Genomic DNA, 24,312 nt, shown 5'->3' with positions numbered 1-24,312 from the left:
CTATAAAACTTAGACTATAAAACATGGACTATAAAACTTAGACTATAAAACTTAGACTATAAAACTTGGCCTATAAAACTTGGACTATAAAACTTGGACTATAAAACTTGGACTATAAAACTTGGACTATAAAACTTGGACTATAAAACTTGGACTATAAAACTTGGACTATAAAACTTAGACTATAAAACTTGGACTATAAAACTTGGACTATAAAACTTGGACTATAAAACTTAGACTATAAAACTTGGACTATAAAACTTAGACTATAAAACTTGGACTATAAAACTTAGACTATAAAACTTAGACTATGAAACTTGGACTATAAAACTTGGACTATAAAACTTGGACTATAAAACTTAGACTATAAAACTTGGACTATAAAACTTAGACTATAGAACTTAGACTATAAAACTTAGACTATAAAACTTAGACTATAAAACTTGGACTATAAAACTTGGACTATGAAACTTGGACTATAAAACTTAGACTATAAAACTTGGACTATAAAACTTGGACTATAAAACTTGGACTATAAAACTTGGACTATAAAACATGGACTATAAAACTTGGACTATGAAACTTGGACTATAAAACTTGGACTATAAAACTTGGACTATAAAACTTGGACTATAAAACTTGGACTATAAAACTTAGACTATAAAACTTGGACTATAAAACTTAGACTATAAAACTTAGACTATGAAACTTAGACTATAAAACTTGGATTATAAAACATGGACTATAAAACTTGGACTATGAAACTTGGACTATAAAACTTAGACTATAAAACTTGGACTATAAAACATGGACTATAAAACTTGGACTATAAAACTTGGACTATAAAACTTGGACTATAAAACTTGGACTATAAAACTTGGACTATGAAACTTGGACTATAAAACTTGGACTATAAAACATGGACTATAAAACTTGGACTATAAAACTTGGACTATAAAACTTGGACTATAAAACTTGGACTATAAAACTTGGACTATGAAACTTGGACTATAAAACTTGGACTATAAAACATGGACTATAAAACTTGGACTATGAAACTTGGACTATAAAACTTAGACTATAAAACTTGGACTATAAAACATGGACTATAAAACTTGGACTATAAAACTTGGACTATAAAACTTGGACTATAAAACTTGGACTATAAAACTTGGACTATGAAACTTGGACTATAAAACTTGGACTATAAAACATGGACTATAAAACTTGGACTATAAAACTTGGACTATAAAACTTGGACTATAAAACTTGGACTATAAAACTTGGACTATGAAACTTGGACTATAAAACTTGGACTATAAAACATGGACTATAAAACTTGGACTATGAAACTTGGACTATAAAACTTAGACTATAAAACTTGGACTATAAAACATGGACTATAAAACTTGGACTATGAAACTTGGACTATAAAACTTAGACTATAAAACTTGGACTATAAAACATGGACTATAAAACTTGGACTATAAAACTTGGACTATAAAACTTGGACTATAAAACTTGGACTATAAAACTTGGACTATAAAACTTAGACTATAAAACTTGGACTATAAAACTTAGACTATAAAACTTAGACTATGAAACTTAGACTATAAAACTTGGATTATAAAACATGGACTATAAAACTTGGACTATGAAACTTGGACTATAAAACTTAGACTATAAAACTTGGACTATAAAACATGGACTATAAAACTTGGACTATAAAACTTGGACTATAAAACTTGGACTATAAAACTTGGACTATAAAACTTGGACTATGAAACTTGGACTATAAAACTTGGACTATAAAACATGGACTATAAAACTTGGACTATAAAACTTGGACTATAAAACTTGGACTATAAAACTTGGACTATAAAACTTGGACTATGAAACTTGGACTATAAAACTTGGACTATAAAACATGGACTATAAAACTTGGACTATGAAACTTGGACTATAAAACTTAGACTATAAAACTTGGACTATAAAACATGGACTATAAAACTTGGACTATAAAACTTGGACTATAAAACTTGGACTATAAAACTTGGACTATAAAACTTGGACTATGAAACTTGGACTATAAAACTTGGACTATAAAACATGGACTATAAAACTTGGACTATAAAACTTGGACTATAAAACTTGGACTATAAAACTTGGACTATAAAACTTGGACTATGAAACTTGGACTATAAAACTTGGACTATAAAACATGGACTATAAAACTTGGACTATGAAACTTGGACTATAAAACTTAGACTATAAAACTTGGACTATAAAACATGGACTATAAAACTTGGACTATGAAACTTGGACTATAAAACTTAGACTATAAAACTTGGACTATAAAACATGGACTATAAAACTTGGACTATAAAACTTGGACTATAAAACTTGGACTATAAAACTTGGACTATAAAACTTGGACTATGAAACTTGGACTATAAAACTTGGACTATAAAACATGGACTATAAAACTTGGACTATGAAACTTGGACTATAAAACTTGGACTATAAAACTTGAACTATAAAACTTGGACTATAAAACTTAGACTATAAAACTTAGACTATAAAACATGGACTATAAAACTTGGACTATGAAACTTGGACTATAAAACTTGGACTATAAAACTTGGACTATAAAACTTGGACTATAAAACTTGGACTATAAAACTTAGACTATAAAACTTGGACTATAAAACATGGACTATAAAACTTGGACTATAAAACTTAGACTATAAAACTTGGACTATAAAACTTAGACTATAAAACTTAGACTATAAAACTTAGACTATAAAACTTAGACTATAAAACTTGGACTATAAAACTTGGACTATGAAACTTAGACTATAAAACTTAGACTATAAAACTTAGACTGTAAAACTTAGACTATAGAACTTAGACAATAAAACTTAGACTATAACACTTGGACTATAAAACTTAGACTATAAAACTTGGACTATAAAACATGGACTATAAAACTTGGACTATAAAACTTGGACTATAAAACTTGGACTATAAAACTTGGACTATAAAACTTGGACTATGAAACTTGGACTATAAAACTTGGACTATAAAACATGGACTATAAAACTTGGACTATGAAACTTAGACTATAAAACTTAGACTATAAAACTTGGACTATAAAACTTGGACTATAAAACTTGGACTATAAAACTTGGACTATGAAACTTAGACTATAAAACTTGTACTATAAAACTTGGACTATAAAACTTGGACTATGAAACTTAGACTATAAAACTTGGACTATGAAACTTAGACTATAAAACTTGGACTATAAAACTTGGACTATAAAACTTAGACTATAAAACTTGGACTATAAAACTTGGACTATAAAACTTGGACTATAAAACATGGACTATAAAACTTAGACTATAAAACTTGGACTATAAAACTTGGACTATGAAACTTAGACTATAAAACTTGGACTATAAAACTTGGACTATAAAACTTGGACTATAAAACTTGGACTATGAAACTTAGACTATAAAACTTGGACTATAAAACTTGGACTATAAAACACATCTTAAACAATGAAAAGCAAAACTATGGCTTTTTTACATGTATGTATCTTGACTTATTCACCGTTACTTGTGATGACTACTTCATAGTGCTCTGAAACATTTTATAGTATATGTTTGTTATAATAATACAAGTGATTGTGAACATGGTGGTGACGTTCCTCATTCATTAGTATTTTTTTATCTTGCAGACCAGAATAAGTGTTTGAGTTTGACAAGTGATGACAATCTAACTACAGCAATACAATCTTCTACATTTGAAACAGCACCTATTTAGTGATGTATGACTCGTACAATAATAATGAAATCGCAATTGTTTTAAACAACAAAAAACAAATTTTCAAAAGTTTGTAACAACAGTATCTTATACGGTACAAGTTTTTTGTATTTTAAAGATATGACTGGTTTTGAAAAACATGGATACTGTCATTAAATGCTGTTTATAATTATAACAGTTTATATTGGAAGAAAAATACTTACCTAAAACTACCAAAAATCTGTTTCACATCCTCAACCTTTGTGAGTGACTACTGAGCCAAACACTGAACAGATGAACAGTACATGACTTTCACAAAATTTATTGATACAGAGAAATAACCATAGAGCCCTTACAAAGTTACTATTTTACATAAATATTCTATTCAGCCAGCTAGGCAATATATGCAGAAAAATTATGAAATAGGAAAGTTTTTGCTTGCTATGAAAATAATTTCTGTCGCACTCAAACTATTTAGTAGCCATTGCATCAAACATCCTGCCCCCTACACAATTTCTTTAGAAACATTTTCAGTGATTTACATAACTGCAAACTAAACAGCAGCACTGGAGTTCAATGTAGTGTTGAATATTATGCGGGTGCAAAGAGTTGAAAGTTTAAGTTTTTGTTCTCTGATTATTCAGCTATCATTAAAACTAGGTCTATTTTTTATTATCACAGAATTTCAAGGCTCTAGAGGCTTGCAGTTATAAATTACCACAGATAAGTAGTATCTTACAGGATGAATTTATTCACGGAGTTATATTTCGCGAAAATTGTCTTTTCATGCATATTCGCGGATGAATTTATTCGCGGCTGAAAACTGCCACTCTCTAGGAAAAGTTAACTCTATTGCGGCTAGTAATAGATATTCCTACGCATGCGCACACCGCGTGTTCCGGTTTATATTTAGCTTACAACTTCGAGGTGATCATGCTATTCTACGGTAAACAATTTTTGCTGCGTCCAGAGGTTTTCACGAATATTCATCGCTTTGGAGGCCTTTGATAAGCCAACAACTTGTGGTAAGTAATGAGTTTTTTACATTTACTAAATTAGTTAAATTTTACTTTGGTTCTTCGGTAAAACGCAATACTAATTTTTTCCATCCCTACAGCTTCGTTATTTGTTTTAGTGTGAGAGAGAGATTTTTCATCATGCACCGAAGAACAATGATTGCAAGGGTGGTAGATGTCATTCTTAGAAGATCACCAATCATTCAGGGAGGTCTGGAAATTGAGGTTGAAGTGACTGCAGCTACTTACGAGAAGAATATAATATCTGTTTTTAAAAAAGGAACGAAAACGCCTTTACGAGCACAAATCTTTGGCCAACCGGCAGAACTTTGCAATAGTAAGCCACGAGGAGAGTTCTGATGATAACTTCCTTACCAGCCATGTAGTAGCGAGAGAATCACCTTCAACACATACCCAAGACAGTGACAGCGACAGAGCTGCTATTACCAAAATAACTAGTCAGAAAGCACCATTACACGCTAGTATTCACATATCAAGAGTACCAGTTTAATTTTATTGCTAGACAACCGCCATATGGACTAAACTGTTTATATTTACTCCATTCATCGTTTGTAAAATTTTATTTGTATTTGAAATATTTTATTTGTACACTCAAGTTCGTAATAAATTATAATACATCTATACATGAAATAAAATATATAATTTAATCATGTTTGCTACAGCGATATCAAGGAGTTTTTGTCGATGAAAGGGTCTAGGTTGACTGGTTGCCTCTGCCAATATTCCTGCTTTGACGAATATTATTACTACTTGTCTTTAGTTTTCGTAGTCAATCTGCAGTAAACACGAAAAAGAAAAAATACTAACGAGTGTTGAGGACGTACAAAAACACTAGCTGAAGTATTTGATGAAAGCGATCAGTTTTTAAACAAAAGAATTAACTAATGCAGTTGATTATGAAAAAACGTATCTGCACTGCAAATCAAATACATACCATTATGTCCAGATCAGAATCATGATCGTCCTTGACTTCGGTATTAGAGATTGATGGAGTTGATTCTAATGTAAAAAGATTAGGAGAGCTTTTTGCTATGCTGAAGCCATGCCGAATAACTTGTAAAAACTTTGAATAATTCTGCAAAGTTTGACGCAATGGCAATAAAGCTCGAAGCCTGGCGATGATTTTAAAGAAGTTTTGGAACTCGGCTACGTTTAGTACTTCTGCCTCGCGGCTATTTTCGCAATGACGCCATTCTGCATATCTTGTGACAACCTCGAATAATTTTGTAAATAAATGTGATGCATTGCCAATGGTGTTAGCTCAAAGCTCAGGCAATGATTTTAAAAATGTTTTGGAACTCAATTACATTTAGTATTTACATTAAAAACTAGGCTAGCGACTAATTTTAAATTTGATGCAGTAGTTGTTCTCTCTTGTGATTAAAAATAGAACTAATTGTTCACTGAATTTAATAATTCGCGGGATTGACTGTTCGCGAAATCGCGAATTTCTATGACCAACGAATATTTTCATCCTGTAGGGTAATTAAGTTATGTGCATAGCTACAAACGGTGTTTTATTAAGGGCTAAAATACCAAGCTATAGGTTGTCTACTATCTTTCAAAAAAGTTGATAACTCCTACTATACAGAAAATTGACGAAGTGTGTATGACAGAAGTGTGTATATTTGTAACACAGAATTTCAAAGAAAACACAAAATAGTGTTTCCACGATAATGTGGCTATCGATTTAAAAACTGCATATTTTTCTTTAGAGTTTATTAACCACGGTTTTGTGTTTCTTATTTGATTGGTTGGATTATAACAATAAAACATGTTGCCATTATTTTCAATTTGTAAACTTGAGACTGTTTTTTGCTAAATGTAATATTTTTTTATACAGACCTATGTCATAATTTTATTTAACTTGCTTAAGAAGGCTCATCACTTTTAAATAGGTGAGCAAATCAAGACAGACTAATTATCAGTTCTGGGTTCAAGCTTTTACAAAAAAGATTCAACGGTGGTTGCAATAGAAGTGATTTAGAAGTTGCAAAAAGTGTATGCAAATTTATTATTACAAACTACACTAATATAAACTCACAACATCAAACAATTTTTATATTTAATAAATATCTGATAAATCTGAGATGAGATAACCAGAGAACAAGTAATAAACGTTTCAAACTACCAGTTCACACAAATTGTCTTATGCACTAAGTATTATTGCTGACAAATGTCTGTCAAAGCAGTTTATAGTCTGCTTCTTTCTAGATGCTTGTAGTTTTAACAACACAGTAAACACACACAAAATGTTTATTTAGAACCTAAAACAAAGTTTACTAATTCAGTTAGGCTAAAAAGAATGTTCGGATTCCGGTGACTGTTCAACTGGATGCACCTGAGAAGTACGGATGCATGTCACTAAATTCTTAACTCTCAATAAATATCCAGGGTTTAAGTAAGCATAGAAAAAAATATTAGCAACTCCATAGAGTGTTTGTAGAGCAGCAGCAAACTGCAGATTTACATACACTAGGGTTTCTTGTTCAGCAGAAGTGTAAAAGTAAATGACTAGAGACACCAAAATAGGAATAGCAGAAACATAAAACATGACAATAGTGCCAATGACATAGTGCGATGCTGTTATCAAAACTTTATCTTCTTCCTGCAAACATCTCTTTTTCATTTTCCTAATTTCTCGAAATACAGCACTGAGCCATATTGTAGTTAACACTAGTGGTACAAGACTACTTAAAGCGGACAAAACTACAAATGAAATGTTTTTAACATGAGGAATATCTAGAAATAGTTGATCATTCATGAGACATGAGTTATCAAGCAAAGCTGACAAGGTAATTGAACTACTAACATTTATGAACCAGATAACAATGACAACTTTCTGAAAGTGATTCAAAACAAAACTATTTCCATACTGAAAGGGCTTGCAAACCGCATACCATCTTTCATAACTCGCTAATGCAAGAAAGCTATAGCGGCCATGTGCAGCAGTTAAAGATATTCCCTGCATGAAAAAGCTTGCAGTACGATAATATTGCAGTGATAAGTTTGATGGCTGTGGGCTGTTGTTTGCTATATATCCACAGCTAGCGATTATGTCTGCTAGTGTTAGGTGAAGTAGAAGCAAGAAATAGTTTCGTTTGTTCTCTTGGCGCAGTGTCTTAGTAGTGCTGAGTATATACAAATGCAGAACATTTGTGAGGATAAATATTATACTGAAAAAGATGGTGACGGCTGAATACGCAACGGGATGGCCTCCTATGCATAACAGTGATGAACTGTCAGAAACATTCATTGCGCACTTTGTAATTTACAGTGGAGGTTTTTTGCAAAGTTATGTCATACTCTGTGATGTTTCTGTTCCTATCCCTGCAAAAAAACAAAGTTTTGAAATATATGTAGGTAGATCATAACGCGGAACTTTATAAAGATAAATTATTAAATAGGACAAACCAAATAAGCTTACTAACGCCTACACATAACTACAATATTCAACTAAACTAGAGGAAAAATTAGAATGTTACTTCATACTCTTTTCTTGTTTTTAATCATATACCCAACTGGGTGAGTGTGCATGTTTAATGAACTATGCTATGTGCTTTTAAACACCATTTATGAACCAGATAAAAACTACAATTTTCTCAAAGTGATTCAGAACAAAACCATTTTTCTACCGAAAGTTCTTGCAGATCGTGCGACATCTTTCATAACTAGCTAAAGCGAAAAAGCTATGGCGGTAAAGGTACAGCAATTATAAAATCCATTGTATTTAATGGTTGCAAAGGTTCTTGTTTGAGTTTTTAATTCGATGAATCACAGTAAATTTAAATGCGAAATAAATATTCTAAGATTGCCAGTTCAGCCTGAAATTGCTCGGAGCAGATCAGTAAATAAGCTGCTGATAAGGCTCCCTGGCTATCATAATTCAGCTGTAAGCCCGGAGTTGCCAGGAGTCTGCTTTATTTTCTATGAACATTGCTATGCTTCTTTTACAATAACTATCTATGACTGTGTTTATTGAAAGTATCCATAATGCGCGTGAAAGAGCATTTTTAACTTTATAATCAAATAAATCTTGTTAGAAAAATTTTAGGATCGTCCATTCAGTTTGATATTTTTTGACATTAGCTTTGAGTCATCAGACAAACTATGTTGTAATAGTCTTCCCTCATGCAGAACTTTCCATTGCCACAGAAATTCACTATGTTATAGTAAACTGTTAAAGATCAGTCTCACAAGCAAACTAATACAAGTTTATAACCTTTTGCAATACATCTCTTTATAAAGCACCCTAAGAGTTGACAAAATTTCTTCATTGCAACGATGTTCAGCAGTAATTCTTTTTAGTGCAGGTTAACTGCTGTTAGTTGATGAAATTGCTAAAGTTGCTACAATTAGTTGTCAGAACCAACCAAACAAATGCAAAAAAATAACCAAGTTCCTAATACAATTTAAGTTCTAGAGATGCAAAAGGTAGAATAGACAAGTATTACACCAGGCCTTAGTTCTAATGATGTATAAGGTAGAATAGACATGTATTACCTCAAGCCTTAGTTCTAGAGAGGCTTAAGGTGGAGTACCCATGTATTACATCAAGCCTTAGCTCTAGTGATGCTTAAGGTGGAGTACCCATGTATTACATCAAGCTTTAGTTCTAGTGATGCTTAAGGTGGAGTACCCATGTATTACATCAAGCCTTAGTACTAGTGATTTCCTAAAGTGGAGTACCCATGTATTACATCAAGCCTTAGTACTAGTGATGCTTAAAGTGGAGTACCCATGTATTACATCAAGCTTTAGTACTAGTGATGCTTAAGGTGGAGTACCCATGTATTACATCAAGCCTTAGTACTATTGTTGCTTAAGGTGGAGTACCCATGTATTACATCAAACCTTAGTTCTAGTGATGCTTAAGGTGGAGTACCCATGTATTACATCAAGCCTTAGTTCTAGAGGTGCATAAGGTGCAGTACCCATGTATTACATCAAGCCTTAGTACTAGTGATGCTTAAGGTGGAGTACCCATGTATTACATCAAGCCTTAGTACTAGTGATCCTTAAGGTGGAGTACCCATGTATTACATCAAGCCTTAGTTCTTTAGAGGCTTAAGGTGGAGTACCCATGTATTACATCAAGCCTTAGTACTAGAGATGCATAAGGTGGAGTACCCATGTATTACATCAAGCCTTAGTTCTAGAGATGCATAAGGTGGAGTACCCAAGTATTACATCAAGCCTTAGTACTAGAGATGCATAAGGTGGAGTACCCATGTATTACATCAAGCCTTAGTATTAGAGATGCATAAGGTGGAGTACCCATGTATTACATCAAGCCTTAGTACTAGAGATGCATAAGGTGGAGTACCCATGTATTACATCAAGCCTTAGTTCTAGAGATGCATAAGGTGGAGTACCCATGTATTACATCAAGCCTTAGTACTAGAGATGCATAAGGTGGAGTACCCATGTATTACATCAAGCCTTAGTTCTAGAGATGCATAAGGTGGAGTACCCATGTATTACATCAAGCCTTAGTACTAGAGATGCATAAGGTGGAGTACCCATGTATTACATCAAGCCTTAGTTCTAGAGATGCATAAGGTGGAGTACCCAAGTATTACATCAAGCCTTAGTACTAGAGATGCATAAGGTGGAGTACCCATGTATTACATCAAGCCTTAGTATTAGAGATACATAAGGTGGAGTACCCATGTATTACATCAAGCCTTAGTACTAGTGATGCTTAAGGTGGAGTACCCATGTATTACATCAAGCCTTAGTTCTAGTGATGCTCAAGGTGGAGTACCCATGTATTACATCAAGCCTTAGTACTAGTGATGCTTAAGGTGGAGTACCCATGCATTACATCAAGCCTTAGTTCTAGTGATGCTTAAGGTGGAGTACCCATGTATTACATCAAGCCTTAGTACTAGTGATGCTTAAGGTGGAGTACCCATGTATTACATCAAGCCTTAGTACTAGTGATGCTTAAGGTGGAGTACCCATGTATTACATCAAGCCTTAGTTCTAGAGAGGCTTAAGGTGGAGTACCCAAGGGTTACATCAAGCCCTAGTACTAGTGATGCTTAAGGTGGAGTATCCATGTATTACATCAAGCCTTAGTTCTAGTGATGCTTAAGGTGGAGTACCCATGTATTACATCAAGCCTTAGTTCTAGAGATGCTTAAGGTGGAGTACCCATGTGTTACATCAAGCCTTAGTTCTAGTGATGCTAAAGGTGGAGTACCTATGTCATTGAACTTAAAACCCCTGGAATGGCAAGAGGTCATTCGCGAGTACGGAAATCCGGTCGACGCCATTATCAGTTAATGTTCAAGTTAATTTCATTGTGTTCAATGTGAGAAAGAAATCTAATTTCAGATTTAACAGCTATGGAAGGTCACGAATACACCGCTCAATCAAAGGAACAGACTACTGAGATTGCTACTAATAATTTATGTACGAGAGATAAGGGTTTAGGTGCACAGTGCTATTGCTATTCCATGAACTGCAAAAACTGCAAGAATGGACTTTTAAAGGAAAAGGCATGACATTTCACAAGTGAGTCACTTCTACTACTAGTTCTGTTACTATTGCTCAAGTCTACGACTACTAATAGTTGTGTTACTACTAGTTAGTACTGCCACTAGTTAGTTCTACTACACTAGTCACTGGGTGAGTGAGAGTCGATCAGTGTCACTACTGAGTGTACGAGTTTGACTGTATTTTGTCGGTGATTAGATAAATTTATAAGCTAGTGAGTGAAATGTTCTTCCTTCAGAACGAAGGCTTTTTATTATTTAAATTTTGAATTTTTTTTATATTAATATTTTAGAACTACAACCCATTAGGTTATTTCTAAATATTTATATTTGAAGGAAGTGTTTGTCGTGCTTATAATATTATTTATTGTTGTACCTGGATCTAGCTAGCAGTAAGGAGATAAGAGTAATAATACTATTGTTATTACTACTGTTGCTAATTAACTACTACAGTTTCATTTTAATTTTTAGATTTCCAAACAAAGCAACTGAGAACTCTCGTTATTTACAATGGTATCGCAACCGCAGAAGAGTGAATAAGCCTGATCCTTGAGCACTTATCTGCAACGAACATTTCAATGATCCATGTTTTAACAGCAGGTTAAAACGTTCGACTGAAGCCATTTAAAGGTAATATTTTTCAATGTTGAATGATACTTTTTAATGATTAAATTTAAAACCATATTGTCAAGCACAGTGCTGCAAGGTTGCTCAACTTAAAGTAGCTATAATCTAAAAAAAATTTAGAAACCTCAAACAGCACCCAAAACAGTGACAGCTGCCACAGCAAGTGCCTATGAATATGTCTGCAGCTTAGCAGTTGTGTGATCTGTTCTCTGTGATTCTTCATCTTCGTTTCTGGGATTTAATGTCCAACGCATAAATTATGCTGTCCTTTTTATCAAATGTTAACTGTGTAAATGTTTTTTTTCATTTCCTAGTTGTTGTAATAAAACTACATAATACTCCTGCAAATCATAAATTCCAAATTGATAGCAATAACTTGCAATTTAGAACACAAAACATCTTTTTGGAACAAAAAAATCAAAAAAATCGATTTAAATAAAAAAATCAAATAAAACAATAGAAATCGATTTTTTTGATTTAAAAAAAATCATCGATTTTTAACAACCCTGCCTACAACACAGCAGGGTAAGACATGGTGAATCTTTTCATATCAAATAACGGTAATGTGAATTTTGTTGCAAGTCAACCATTAAGCTTTATGCCTAAGATGGGTGTGAATGACTTCCAGTGAAAATTGCTACATTTTCATTTTACATAGCGATATGGTAGCATTTTGAGCTGTTTTATTTTCATTTATTTTATTACTTGTATGGTTGTTTATTAAGGGTACTATGTTTATGTGAATAAGACATTCATTTTTGTTGATTTTATGTAATTGTTATAATTGATGCTTTTGTTTAGGGGGTTGGAATAATAATCCCACTGTTACTCAGTTTAAGGCTACCTTCGCAGACTTATCATCAAATGTGGTGCAGAATCAGATGCTAGTAAGACAGGTAATGTTACTGCTCAAAACGAGATTCTCATCATACAGGCTACTCCAGAAGTTGATCAGTTTGTGGAACTCAATGATTTCAGATGTCAAATTTCTGTTATAGGTAACAGTATAGTCTATATAGCTGGCTACATTGTGCAAAAGCTAACTAAAGTGCTGTCGTGACATTGGCCGTCAGTTGCTGGTTACCACTAAGTCAAATATCCAGTACCGACATCTCTATACTCTACTCAAGCTACAAAACAATGGAGGATTGGTGCGTCCATCAGACGATGTCATCAGGATCCTGCTAGTTGCAGATCAACACTTTCGTATTCATACAAAGCCAGATCCACTCCATTGTGTGGTGTATTTTATCAGTAGTGTAAGGTCTAGTGATGTGTTATGCTTTGGGAAACACCTTACGGATACGGCAGATGGCATATCCAACCACTGCGTCATTGATGAAAAACTTTATTCAGTCGTTTTATGATCTCCGACAGCATCATTATGCTAAAATCCTGCACTCAAACTGCAAGGTGCATCTTTGTGGCATACAATACTAAAGTAGTATTTTTTAAAGGCCAGTAATAATACAATCACTGTAATATTCATCTGCAGCTGTTGTTGTGCTGTTATTCCTAATCTAATTTAGTTCTAAGAAACTGATGCACCTTGGCTCAATATCCACTTCTATACAAATCTCCTTTTACACAGTTTCTGTAACGTGTATGTATAAGTTTAATCATCTGATTACACTAATTCCTGCATTTCCTTGTTTGCATTATTTTGATTATTCTCTATTACAACGGTTGTTAATTTCCGTTTAGTTGTTGCAGTAGTTCATTCCATCTTTTACAGATACTGTATTATACATATCATACATTCATAAGCTATTATCACTTAAATCTTGAAAACAGTGTCTGTTTTGGCAGCATACCTATGTGTTGTTTTTATCGAAATACTTCATGTGCTAAGTTTTTCCATATGCATTTATGCATATGTAATATAAATTTTAATATAATGGAACAGTTGTTTTTTGCCTGAATATATCATTTGCTGGGTTTATGCATTCGTAATACAACAGTTTGTATGAGTAACATGGTCCACGAAAATCTATTATACATCTACTTATCATTTGATATATCCTACTCCATATGTTATAAATAGGTTTTCTTCTATCAGGGCACTCTAAACGTTGTGTAGGAGGAGCTTTCATTAACACCCAGCTGGAAAATAACTATTCAACATGTACATTTCTGTCATTTTTCACCGTTTGTTTACAAACGGAACTAGCATTCGATTAGCTCTCCAATATGGCGCATACGTTTACGTATTATTATCAACGTAAAAGTCACGTGATTGCCATTCCAGGGGTTTTAAGTTCAGTGACCTATGTATTACATCAAGCCTTAGTTCTAGAGAGGCTTAAGGTGGAGTACCCATGTATTACATCAAGCCTTAGTTCTAGAGAGGCTTAAGGTGGAGTACCCATGTAATACATCAAGCCTTAGTACTAGTGATACTTAAGGTGGAGTACCTAAGTATTACATCAAGCCTTAGTTCTAGAGAGGCTTAAGGTGGAGTACCCATGTATTACATCAAGCCTTAGTTCTAGAGATGCTTAAGATGGAGTACCCATGTGTTACATCAAGCCTTAGTTCTAGTGATGCTAAAGGTGGTGTACCCAAGTATTACATCAAGCCTTAGTTCTAGAGATGCATAAGGTGCAGTACCCAAGTATTACATCAAGCCTTAGTTCTAGAGATGCTTAAGGTGGAGTACCCACGTATTACATCAAGCCTTAGTTCTAGAGATGCATAAGGTGGAGTACCCATGTGTTACATCAAGCCTTAGTTCTAGAGATGCATAAGGTGGAGTACCCATGTATTACATCAAGCCTTAGTTCTAGAGGTGCATAAGGTGCAGTACCCATGTATTACATCAAGCCTTAGTTCTAGAGATGCATAAGGTGGAGTACCCATGTGTTACATCAAGCCTTAGTTCTAGAGATGCATAAGTTGGAGTACCCATGTATTACATAAAGCCTAGTTCTAGAGGTGCATAAGGTGCAGTACCCACGTATTACATCAAGCCTTAGTTCTAGAGATGCATAAGGTGGAGTACCCATGTATTACATCAAGCCTTAGTTCTTTAGAGGCTTAAGGTGGAGTACCCATGTAATACATCAAGCCTTAGTACTAGAGATGCATAAGGTGGAGTACCCATGTATTACATCAAGCCTTAGTTCTAGAGATGCATAAGGTGCAGTACCCAAGTATTACATCAAGCCTTAGTTCTAGAGATGCTTAAGGTGGAGTACCCACGTATTACATCAAGCCTTAGTTCTAGAGATGCATAAGGTGGAGTACCCATGTGTTACATCAAGCCTTAGTTCTAGAGATGCATAAGGTGGAGTACCCATGTATTACATCAAGCCTTAGTTCTAGAGGTGCATAAGGTGCAGTACCCATGTATTACATCAAGCCTTAGTTCTAGAGATGCATAAGGTGGAGTACCCATGTGTTACATCAAGCCTTAGTTCTAGAGATGCATAAGTTGGAGTACCCATGTATTACATCAAGCCTAGTTCTAGAGGTGCATAAGGTGCAGTACCCACGTATTACATCAAGCCTTAGTTCTAGAGATGCATAAGGTGGAGTACCCATGTATTACATCAAGCCTTAGTTCTTTAGAGGCTTAAGGTGGAGTACCCATGTAATACATCAAGCCTTAGTACTAGAGATGCATAAGGTGGAGTACCCATGTATTACATCAAGCCTTAGTTCTAGAGATGCATAAGGTGGAGTACCCATGTATTACATCAAGCCTTAGTTCTAGTGATGCTTAAAGTGGAGTACCCATGTGTTACATCATGCCTTATAGTTCTAGAGATGCATAAGGTGGAGTACCCATGTATTACATCAAGCCTTAGTTCTAGAGATGCATAAGGTGGAGTACCCATGTATTACATCAAGCCTTAGTTCTAGAGATGCATTAGGTGGAGTACCCAAGTATTACATCAACCTTAGTTCTAGAGATGCATAAGGTGGAGTACCCAAGTATTACATCAACCTTAGTTCTAGAGATGTTGAAGATAGAGCTGAGTAAAATATGAAGGAAAATGAAGTTCTGTTTGCTGCATTTGGTAGTTAAATTTATCGAGTTTTTTGCTCTGCAAATGAAGGTTGCCGGTCATTATATGTATACTGAGAAAAATGAATGATTTTGTATATTTAAAAGAATTCTCACCTTTACAATTAGCATTTCTGTAGCTTTGGTGTGAAGGACTTTTTAGAGGGTCATCAGTGTAAATTCGGTTCTGTACTGAAATCATCACCAATGTGTTTACTGCATCGTCTTTGTTGAAATTCCCACGCTTGGCCTGCATAAATAACAATTGCAAATTTTTCATTCAATCCGCGACAATCCGTTACCTGAGACAGATACTGTGGTAAAAGATAATTTTTAAAGAAAGACCATTATATAATTCAGCATTAACTTATGGACCATTCAAATTCCCAAATATTAGCTCGATCAGTTTATTATTGTGCTACTTGTACTTAATGCTGAAAAGAGTAAACATAATTTCGTAAAGAATCAGCATGCTTGAATGGCATTTATAGTTTGGACTGTTAATTCATTAACTAAATTATTCATTGTAGTTATATGCCTTTTATAAACATAATATGCTATTCCTTTCTAGCACATTTACGCTTTTTAATTCTGATGAAAAAAGTGTCAAAATATTTTTTTAACATGTTGCTAAAATGTTTTTTTGGTAAACTTTTAAGAAATCAGCAAAACTTTGATTAAATTGAGCAAGCATGTTTTTTACTAAATTGCTTTGAAAGCTAATTCAAAAGTGTGTGTCTTTATTGTTTGACGTTTATAAAAAGCTAGATGGAGAAAACAAAAAAGTCGTCTTGATCATAGGTTAGTTCGAAAAAAACTAAAAACCTCCCAAATTTTTTATCGATTAAAGCATCTTTGTAACTCAGTAGACTGTTAAGTTTAGTGAGACTCTTAGCAGACTGTTTAACTTTGCTATGTCTTTTCAAATATTTAAGAGTTTATCCAAAAGGTACCATTTTCAAACTATGCCTTACCGCTCATGCAAGACTGCCTCGACGCAACACAGTTGCATTACAACAGCAGCATCTTTGCAAAGCATTTATATATGTATGGATAAGACCCGGTAAGGCGTCTTGACTACGCAACAATCAATAACAACAACACTTGAGGATGTTGGAAGTCATTGTTAGCTGAAGCGTTCAATCTGTTTCTAACTTTATGGAATCTTTAAACAGCCACTTCAGTTTGTAAAACAATCAGGCCTGATGGTGAGCTCAACTTATTTTTGTGTTCAAAAGGTTGAGTATAATCTCAGAGAGGATGCTCAACCCGCTACCTCAAACATAGATGATTATTTAGCCAGACGTCTATTTAGCACTCAAGTACCAAATCAATATTTGAAGCAGCTGACAGCCGCCTTATTTTGTATTTTTACCACAAGCATGACAGCAAGTTGAAAATGATCTTTTTTTCTAAATTCGTAAAACACGTTTCACATTGTTACGGAGGGTTTTTCAAAATATTTTGATATTTAATACATGGATCAAATATATATTTTTTAAATAAATTAAAACAAAGTTTTAGTAGAGTTTATCAAAAAGTACCTATGTTGTCCATCATTTGTAATTTTTGTTGATGCTTCAGGGGATCTGACTGCTGAAATGTTTCAAGATTAAAATCAACAAAATTTGATTGCGGTTAAAATGTTCAGAAAAAAAAAACTTGTAAAATAACATGACTAGTTGATATCATTGCTATAGGAAATATCGGCAATAGCCTTTGATCCGTCTCTTTGGAACTATAAGCATCATAATTTCTCATTGGCTCGATCTGAGTGTTTTAGCTACAATCAAGTGTTGCCAATTTTAATATTAAAGCACTTTGGCAGTCAGATCACCACACACATAAAAAATGATTGCAAATGATAGATGATACCAATAATTTTAAGCAAAAATTTACTGAAAACTTGAGCAAGTTTATCTTTAACAACTAGGTGGAGCTAAGTGATGATCGATTGGCTCAAGTAGTAGAATTTTAGGTTAGCAAGATATATGAATTGAGTTCAAACCCTCTGTGAGGTAGCCTATTTTTTCATTTTTACTAGTAGTTTCAGGCTAACAAACACGGCTCTTATTATAGCAAATTTTTTCAAATTTCTACCTTTAGTAACTAATTTAAGCTAAGTGATGGTTGAATGGTTTCAAGTCAAGTCAAGATTGGTTTAGGTTGTAGAATGTTGTGCTAGCAAGCAAAATGCTTCAAATTCAAACCCTGTGCAAGGGAACTATCTTTTTAACTTTTAACATCGATTTCAGACAAATGAAATTGGTTCCTATTATAGCAAAGGCTGTCACCAAAATAGCAATAGAATGCAAAAATTTGAGAGCAAAGTGAAGTCATTCAGATAAACATACAATCAGCGATAAAGAGCTTCACGAGTCCATGTTAATTTTGAGCTCTATTATTCCCCTCTGACAAGGACTCTGCAATGTAACTTGTAACATAGTATAAAACAGTTTTCCTTTACATATAAACAAAGTAACAATCTGTCCTTTTATCTTGACAAATGTTCAGATTTTTCCAGACAAATGCTCAAATTGAACCTTGTTAATCCTTAAATAAAACATAATGTCACAATAACTGTAAACCATTTTTAAGATTGTTAATGAGTAACAAATTATTATCAGTGAGTGAAACGACAAAAAATATTCATTCAAATTATTTATGATATTTGTTAATTAAAGTTATGTAACAATTAAGGGAGTATAAATAGAAATGAAACTGTCTAGTTTAGGAGGTAATATTGATAATTAAGCACTGACAACATTGTTTCATGAGTTGAGTCATTTTTTGTAAATCTTTGACAAATTATTGTGTCAAGTTAATAAAAGATGAGGCTGAGTAGTTGATACATTCATAATTATATTTACTCAGATTCACTGTTAAACATTGTTATCTGCAAGCTGATAAAAAAATTCCTAGCTCAAGCTCAACAGATCTCACTATCTTACTATAAGTTTTTTACATAAAGGCTTGATGAACTCAGCTCACTCAGACAAGTAGTTGAAGATGAAAGATATATGATATATATAAGATATATGATATATATAAGATATATGATATATATCATATATATGATATATATGTTATATCATAGATATACATATGATATAACATATATATATAAGATATAAGATATATATATATATATATGATATATATCTTATATGATATATATCATATATCTTATATATATCATATATCTTATCTATATATATATATACAGTTCAGAAAAATATGACTTGTTGATACTTTTTTCATGACACACTTATGTCTCCATAACATTACAATGACTGACAATTAGTTGTAAAAATAGCTGGCACACCACTTCCATAACAATATTGTTTAGCAAAGTTAAAAGATGGAATAGTTTGTTATTCCTAGGCAATTATCTGTGTTGCTCAAAAAATAATACTAGCAAATACATGTAAATGCGCTGTTCGTTTAGTTGGTGTCGCGAGCGTGCAAGTTTTAATAAAATCTTTTGTAATATGTTAAGCCTGCAAAATTGCAAAGAAAAAAGTCTTTTTTCTGACAAAAACATTGCTGCTTCGATACATTTGCTGAGATATTGTTTTAGAATTTAGCCTGCTCATGAGACATCAGTGCCAAAGACAACTAGAGGAAAAGCACAAAGATAATGGCAGCTGAGAAGATTACCTCCTCACACTGACCTAGAATAATCTCAGCAATCTTGTACTACAAGTAGAGATCCAGCAAGGAGACACAAAGGAATATTTGTATTAAATATTTAAAAGAACACTAAAATTGATTAGTTTACACTCTCATAAATTTACAAGTTGAACTGCTTAGGATTGGTATTTGATGGTATTCTATTGTTTTCTGCCCATGCTTGACATATGAAAAGGCTGAACTAATGAACTGTCTATACAAGCATCCAGCAATTACATATTTGCAGGATAAGGCAACTTGTGTTCAGAAGTCTCTGATGATGGATAGTCAAAGCTGTCATGATTTTTATCAAACTTCTTAAAAGCACACGTGTGTTTTTGCTGTCTGTTGCACTTTAATATAATGCTTTGCTGCGCTTTCCACAATTTTAGCAATTATAATGTGGTTTAAACAGTAATTCAAATGCTTGTGCCAATTTAGTCTTACTTTTCATACATACTTCATTTGCTTTATCACACGACCAAACGAGTGGGAGCGAAGTTTGAGAGTTTTTATGATAAATGCATGTGCAACGAACTTACGAAAATTATTCATCAACAAAGTCGCAAACCCTTTTCTCGAAATCTCATCAACAAATTTGATTATCATTTTGTAGAGTCGTTAAAGTATAATAACAATACAAAACACGTATAAGCCTATTTAAATATGTTACCAAGTCTTTGTAAATTGTCGACAGTCTCTTAAAACTTACCCACCCAAACGGATTATACACAAATAGACCAATTTGTTTGGCAAAAAATTGTTATTAAAGCTTGCTTAGCCTCACTTTTATCAAAGTTAACCCTTTGGCAGGAAAAACAATCAAAATGTCGTTTACCGGTTGCATGGGGAAACGACATTTATGTCTATTTCGGTAGACGTTTATAAAGCTGTCGCCTAGTAACGTTAAACAAAGAATATGAAACCTAGTAAGTTTTAAACATCATCAACAATATATCGGTCAATGATTTACAATATGAAACGATTATCTGAGAGGCGTTGCTTTGTGCTAAAAGCTAAACAAATCGCGACTCCTTGAAAAAGAATAAAAGTTGGAAAAACCAGTCAACATTGGCTCGACTTTCAAAACGGTAAAATAAAAGAATATTTGATCCTGCGATCGTTAGTGATTTTTTGTCTGATCAGAATAAAAATACTTCAAATGATAGAAATGATGTAAACTTTTTGGACTTTTAATATACTTGGAATATACAGAGAAAACGATTGTTATGGTGGCTCGCACGGCTGCGTTATATCGTTTGACTCTACCAAAAAAAATGCTTCCAAGCATTTCATACAAGGACAATTGCACATGGTTGTGTTTTTTTAGTAGTAGATATGTGAATGAATATTTATGTACAAAAATTTTTGTTCATAGAAATTAATTTAAGATTTGAGCTATGCGTGTTCATAAAATATCGATTTTATTGAACTTTCGAAAATAAATTACACTAAGTTTGGTTGTTTTTGGGGGCTTATACCTGGTCAAGGGGTTAAGACCGGAAATTAAAATAGCCGAGCAACAGAGAAAGAACGATTAAGTTGTGCGAATTTCATGAAAAAATAATGTGCGCATTTTACCAGTCTATAGCATTGTTGAATTGCCGAAGGTTTCTGTAATTAACGTAGGAGTACTGAAATCGTTTCGTTATTGCGGATTTCAAAGTAACTGACATTTTAGACACTTTTGAGTCTTTGGTACTCTAACTGAAGTCCAACGCAGTGTAAGTAAAGGAAATGACGATGATATTTTTTTTCTAACGATTTTTCTGAGATTATTACAATAACTAATTATAAGTTTGGATGACTACAGAACAATGACTACGTAGTACAGATTTTCTAAAAATCTATATAAATATCACAACTTCTTGATATTGTTAGCTACGACGTTTTGAAATGTAAACCAAAACGTTGCATTGGTTTTATGTTATTATTATAAGTTTGGATGACTACAGAACAATGACTACGTAGTACAGATTTTCTAAAAATCTATATAAATATCACAACTTCTTGATATTGTTAGCTACGACGTTTTGAAATGTAAACCAAAACGGTGCATTGGTTTTATATTATTATTATAAGTTTGGATGACTACAGAACAATGACTACGTAGTACAGATTTTCTAAAAATCTATATAAATATCACAACTTCTTGATATTGTTAGCGATGACGTTTTGAAATGTTAACAAAATTGTGCATTGGTTTTATATTATTACTATATTAATAATATTGGTTATTCTAATAATATCAGTGCATTTTACTTCTAATATTGGCCAATATTGCATTTCTCCTATTGCAGGAGGAGAGATATAAACATTTAATCATTTCCTTTCATTATTGCTGTTTGTTGTATATAATAACACCCACACCCAGTACATTACAGCTACCATTGCAGTTATCCTGTTGCACTGCAGTGCCATTTGACTGCTAATATTGCATTTCTCAACCATCAGTACCCTTTCTTTTTTCCAATATCACTTTGGTCGTGGGCTGTATGACAGTGGAATTTCTAGTATATAAATACCAAAATGCCAATGCAGAGCTTCCCAACTGTAGAATTTTTTGCCGCAACACAACAACTCAGGTGATAGTAAAAATGCAACCTAGGAGCATATTTTGGCTGCTGCTTTTATATAAATATTATAAAATATAACGTTAAAAGTGGGTTTTCTAAATGACCACATTTTAAGTTTTCTCTATACTTATAACTTAAACCTTCCTGTTTATAACTCTGTTGGTGCCAGTTAACAATAAACAGCAACATGAATATTTACTTTATTAAGGAGTTGTTTTCTCAATCACTCTAAATATACATCAAAATAGCCTTAAAGGTAGTTTTCAAGGTGCCGTGCGAATGTATAATTCACAGACTCAATTAAACTTACAATTCTAGAATAGCCTTCTTATCATGGCCTTGGGTAGACTTTCCATGTTTCATCTTAGAGAAGCTGGTAGCTTCAGCAATCTCTTGAACCAGCTCCAGAGACCTGGTGGTGCCCATGAACTCATTTAGCTTTTGGATTTCTTCTACCGGATTCTACAAGCACATAGAACTACCTTACCATCGGTAATTAAAATGGCTTTGATGATCTGAGTAATTCATTTCACTCGGAAGAGATACATTTACATGTTAATTCAGATTTTACATAAGTGATCTAATGGAAATAGAAATAGATGTCCTATATAAACTGAAATGGTCATGTTTTGATCAAAAGTTTTTTATCCGGTTGTTCTCTGACCCCCCATAGCTCCAAGACTACCACTGTGTTTCCATGTGTCGAGCCTGTTCGGAGCTGTCCTCAGCGGACGAATTCGCACTGTACCATTTCAACAACTAGGAATTGCACTATAAAAAGCTTTCAACGACTTACAATGGCTTCCTCAAAACTAAGCTGGTTAAAGTAGACTCACTTTCATGTCACGGTCCGTATCCAGTTCATGCGCAGTCAATTAGTTGCACTAAGCCAGGATATCTCATCACATTTGATCGCAATGCTGATATTTCTACGTCTACTGAGGATAGCGTAGCCTAGTATTATCAATTTAGATCGATCAGCAGAGAGTGTTCCTACAATGCTGAATAGCACTCCCATAGTGAATGCTTTCACATTGAGCTTACCAAAACTAAACATGATTGAATGCCTTCGGATTTTACTGTTTCTACGATTTGGAATGGAAACGACTTCACATCTATTCGAAGTATGGAAACAAAGTATTAAGTCTTGGGTTTCTGGTTTACACAATGTACAAATAGCAGGGAAACCTTTTGTTTCCAAGCAATTCTAAGTTACCTACTTTATCGTAAAATTTTCCAAAAGAATAGCACATTGGAATTATCATAACTTTTTCTATTGAGCATCGATTTTCAGTCGCACCAGCACAAAATCAGCCTCAACCAGATCCAAGCAAATACAATGGAACCCTCGTTACCAGATCAAACGTAAAGGTTGCCTTGCAACAAAATTCACATTACCGTTATTTGATATGAAAAGATTCATCGTGTCTTACTCAGTTCTGTTGTAGGTGCAAAATATGTGAAAAGGTGATGACAAGCTCTTAAAAGCTAAAAAACGAACAGAAAAATCACAGCCCCACGAGACCGCCGTAGTTTGGATTCCCTTTTTAAAACGGCTCAAATGTGCTGTAGTTGGGAGAGATGGTTTCTGTTTACACTTTCTTGCAACCTTATTTGTCAAAATATTTTCACAAATATACTTCACGCATTCAATAAAACGATGTCTATTGTTCTTACACGTCTGTTTTATCGTCATCAGAATGCTTTCACTTTTAGCACTGATATCTTATAACTTACCGTAAAAAGTCATTTAATTTTTTAGCCTTAGCTTGAAGGAGTACATATCATTGTCTGATAATCGTGACGAGCCTGTTGGTCACTTGTGATAATCGAAATGTGCTGCAGAAATTATTTGCGAAGTATTGAGTCACATGATCAGATTACGACTTGCCGATTAGACCAGGCCGAAACACAACTGTAAAGTAGCGAGTGTCTACATGTATATTTGATATGGGGTCTTCGGTAAAACCCGAAGTGTTTGTCATAAACTAGTACTATGATAAGTTTTATATTGAGCTTTGTATTGGCCTTTCAATTCACGTGAGAACATACGTGACAAGACGATAACCAAATTTTGTGAC

General features: G+C 33.6%; 1 long non-coding RNA gene across 1 annotated transcript; it reads left to right on the top strand.

Annotated features, from left to right (window-relative positions):
• The first annotated feature begins 11,094 nt into the window (after positions 1-11,094).
• On the top strand, positions 11,095-13,432 carry LOC137398634 (uncharacterized). Its single transcript, XR_010978981.1, has 3 exons — positions 11,095-11,366; positions 11,819-11,977; positions 12,776-13,432. It is a non-coding gene; the product is annotated as an uncharacterized lncRNA (long non-coding RNA).
• Positions 13,433-24,312: the final 10,880 nt, after the last annotated feature.

The sequence above is a fragment of the Watersipora subatra genome, chromosome 6 (genome assembly GCF_963576615.1).
Source record: "Watersipora subatra chromosome 6, tzWatSuba1.1, whole genome shotgun sequence".
Taxonomy (NCBI): domain Eukaryota; kingdom Metazoa; phylum Bryozoa; class Gymnolaemata; order Cheilostomatida; family Watersiporidae; genus Watersipora; species Watersipora subatra.
This window is presented reverse-complemented; position numbering and strand designations above follow the sequence as displayed.